The sequence below is a fragment of the Martes martes genome (assembly GCF_963455335.1).
Source record: "Martes martes genome assembly, chromosome: 10".
In the NCBI taxonomy this organism is placed as follows: Eukaryota; Metazoa; Chordata; class Mammalia; order Carnivora; family Mustelidae; genus Martes; species Martes martes.
This window is the reverse complement of record NC_137898.1, coordinates 58,635,967-58,640,261: the sequence shown is the minus strand read 5'-3', so window position 1 is coordinate 58,640,261 and position 4,295 is coordinate 58,635,967.

Here is a 4,295-nt window from a genome sequence, read left to right as displayed (position 1 = left end):
GTGAGCATGATGCTGGTGTGTGTGAGTGGATATTGGTGCTTGTGTGGCTGGTGTCCGTGTGTGTCCGTGTGTGTGTCCGTGTGTGTGTGTGTGTGTGTGTGTGTGTTCATCCCCCTGGGCGTGGGTGGCTGTTGCCTTCCCCTGGCATTGAAGACACAGCTGGGACACTGGCCCACTGAGGCGGAGGGGGAGGTGGCTGAATGTGTGACCACCCCTGTGAGCCCGGGACAATTCATACTACACCCTGCAGGGAGAGGCAGGAAAGAAACAGGCAATAATGGTTCTGCCCTTTGGGGCCTCCTAAGCTTCCTAGACATAAAATAGCTTGAGAATAATTAAGCATAAAGATCAGGATCAAGCTAACAGGTGGGGGTGGAGTGGGAGCACCATAAGCAAAGGCCCTGGGGGGGGAACGGGCCATGTGCCTGGAGCTGTGAGGAGGCTAAAGGGGGAGGCAGCAGCCTCATCCTGTAGGACTGGGAACTCCAGACCTCTTGGGCTTTATCCTGAGGGTCCTGGGGAGCCCGAGAAGGCTCCGTGTGGTGGAGGGACAGAATCAGGTTTGGGATTGAGAAAGCTGCCTCAGTGGCACTGTCACAGTGGAACTGGAAGAAAGCGAAGGGGCAGGGAGACCAGGGTGGAGGCCAGGCAGGTGTGGGCATGTGGGAGGTCTGGGACCAGGTGGACCAAGGGGCAGGTGACCAGAGCCTTTCGGAAGGGAGAAGTTGGAGGGCCTGGGCAAGAGGGTGGGAAGGGGAATGTCAAGGAGGCTTGGGCTTGGGCTTGGGCTCAGGTGGGAGGAGTGGTGCCAGGACCTCAGAGGGTCAGGGTGTTGGAGGGAAAAGCCCCTGGAAAGCTCAGGCCAACAAGGGAACAGGAGAGATCCCCAGCGGGTTTCTCGCCAGGGTGCCAAGGGTTGGAAATCATGGAGTTGCCTCTTCCCAGACAGGGGAACTGAGGCTGTGGATTTGTCCACCTCCTCTGGCTGCAAGGCCAAGGCTGAAGCTCCTCAGCAGATGCGAACCTCAGTCTCCTCCCTCAGGCCCTGCAGGGGACCTGTTGGTTGCCTGAGCTCAGTGAGTTCAGCTCAGTGAGAGTTAATCGTCTTTATGTTCCCTGCACCCCCCAGTTGCCCCTGCCCACCAAGCAGCTCCTGCCACTCTTGCTGCTTCCCACTCTAGCCTCCCGTCCCCAGGGACTGCTGATGGCTTGGCTGGGATCTAGCCAACTAGGGGAGGCAGAGCTCCCAGCAGTACCCGCCTTCTGTCTTAATGGCCTGGGAGTCTCACCCTGAGCCAGGCTGCTGTCAAGTCAGGCCTACACTCCCCAGGCTCCTGCTGCTTGGGCCTATAAAACCTACCCACTCGGCATGCTCCCATTCTGGCATTGTTGTGTTTACCCATTCATTTATTCCCTCAACAGCAACTGTCCAATGCCTGCTTGCTGCCCCCTGGGCTGGTCACTGGGGACACAGAATGGACACAGCCCCAGACCCTGCTCTCAGGGACTCCTGGTCTGATGAGGGAGGCAAAACTGGAAACCTACAGCCTTGTGGTGTGAATGGTGCTGTGCAGAGGGAGCCCCAGGAACTGTGGGGCCCAACCCCCCAAGCCAGGGCTTCAGAGGAGGAGACACTTGAGCTGTGTGTTGAAGGATAGATAGGAATGGCCCATGTGGGGAAGAGCAGAGGGAACAGTGTGTAAAGGTGGGTCAGTGTGAGAACTTGCTATGTGACCAAGGGACAGAAAGAGTTTGGGTTGGTGGGAGCAAGAAGGGAGTGGAGAAGAAAAGAGGAGAGGAGGGGCCAGATTCGGTAGAATTTCAGATGCCAGGCTAAGGGGCTTGGACTTCTTTTCATAGGACCAAGTTGCTAAGGAAAAGCTTTTGAATAGGAAGGCTCCCCTAGAAAGCCCTCCTTGGTTCTCCCTCCCTCTGACCCCATGATCCACCCTGCAGTCTCCCCAACAGTACAGTATCAAGATTGTAGCCCAGACTCCGCTTTCCTCTATGATGCCCCCTGGGTGTGCGGTCCTCACCCAGCCCACCAACCAGCTCCTCTGAGGCAGGAGCCTTCTCCTTGTGCTTCCCAGCACAGGGCTGGGCATCTAGACTCTGTCCAGCTTCCCAGCAGGAGAGGACATGCAGAGCATCTGGGCCTTCTCGCAGTCGGTTTACTCTTCTTTGCAACTTGCCCACAGATCTATCCAGCCCTACTTACCTACACCCTGGGACAGGATGCTCATCCCTTCCCTCTTGAGCAGCCCTTCTCTTGGAGTGGTTATATCTATCCTGGGCTCCTCTCCAGGGCCTGGCTGCTTAGCTTTGTGTCCCTTCTCCAACCTGGGTCACTATCCTTCCTCCCAAGTAGGTCCAGGCCAGAGCATAATGGTTCAGGATGGTATGAACATATCCTGGGCAGAGAGTAGGGAGAGAAAAGCAGCCTTTGTCCCACTACAGATGGTAAAACTGAGATGGGGCAGTCCCTGACCCCTCTCCCAAAATAATGATAAGTAGGCATAGATAAAAAAGGAAGTGAGGATGGACAACAGAAAGAAATTCCTACCAGCACAGAGGGGTGTGGAACCTCCTGGCTTTGGGAGGGTGGGCTGTGGGCATGAGGGTGAAGTCTTCTGGAACAAGAGGGGGAGTAGGGGACTGAGGCCTTCTCCAGCTCTGTCCCTCCTGCAGGTGAGTGAAGTCATCCAGGGAAAGGGGGATGGCAGGGGCTGAGAGAGACAGGGGAGGGAGGTGAGGATTCACTCATTCATTTAGCGGGTGTGTCCTGGGATGCTGTCCAACCAAACAGGCCAACTCTGCAGGGAGCTGGACACAGCAATGGCCACATGGAGGAAGGCCCATGGTCCCCCCTACCTCTGCCAGTGTCTAGGGAAGGTCTTTCAGAGGAGGGGTGGTTGGGGCTGCCCTTAGAAGGAAGAGTCACTTCTTCAGGCAGAATTGACAGCTCCAGGAAGAGCAAACACCATGTGCAAAGGTCTTGAGGGGAGAGCAAGCATGGTTTTGCTTATATGAGCACTGAAGGAGGTCAGAGCGGCCTAAGCATGAAGTGCAGGGGTATGGGAGGGCCTGGGCAGAGATGAAGGAGGAGAGAAACGAGAATTGAGGTTAGACTATAGGAAGCACTTTCTTCTATAGCCAGGGTACCCCCAGCAGCTTTGACATGTAGGCATCGTTGGGAATTTGCAACTTCTTGGTCTCTCCCAGCGACCTGCTAGGGGACTCCTTGCTTGAGAATGAAATGCTCAGTGAGCAGAGCCCCTGAAAATGGGGGAGAGGCGGCAGTTGAAAGTGAGCCCCTTCCAGAAAGTGGCATGCAAATGAATGCAAAGTGATATGCAAATAAGCCAGCTTAGGCTTGGCAGCTTTGTCTGGGAGGATGAGACATCACCCCCTTCCATGCTTGACTCCCACCCTCTGGGCCCCCGGCCCCCGGCCCCTGGGACAGCCTGAACACCCTCGTCTGCTGCTCTGAATGCCCCAGCTTGTCTGAGCCACAAGGTTGTGGCCTCTAGGTTAGGGGCCACAGGCTCCCTGTCAGCAGCCCCATCCTCTCTGGAAGTCGATATATTTAGTAACGGATGTTTTCAACACATTTATCTCCCATTGTTCAGCTGCCCGCTCCCTGGGAAAGGCCAGGTCCCCAGTGATGTGACCCACTTCTCGAATTCCCTGAAGTCACCCTTCTCACTGCCCTCCCTGAAAAACAGGAGGCAGCTGGGGCTTGATGCAGCAGAAGGGATTTAAGTCAGACATCTGGGAGGACGTCCCAACAGTGTGGTTGCTGAAATATGCGGAACCTGAGGTTTCTGGGTTCTCACTTTTTCGACGGCTACCCAGCTCCAAAGCCAGAGGAGGCTTGGAGAATAGAGTAGAAAAGGTGGTGGACTGGTGGAGGGTCAAATATCAGCACCATTACTCGGCAGCTGTGTGGGCAAGCTACTTAACTTCTCTGAACTCTGTGTGAATAGTGGACTGGGAATATTAATACTTTCCTGGCTGAATGACTGTGAAGAATCTGGAAGAGGGGAGCTTCGTGGCAGGCATGCAGCAGGTGTTCATAAAGGTTAGCTGTTGCCATTATAAACCACCCACCCTCACCCACACTTTTAGAAAGATTCAGTGGGGGCCTGGAGGGGGAGAGACCAGATCTAAGAGCCCAGAAGCTGTCATTGTGTGGGAGACACAAGGATGTCTGAAATGGAGCCATGGAGGTGGAATGCTGAGAAGTGTGGATGCTCCGTGGGAGGGCCAAGGGCCTTCAGAGACATGCGACCACA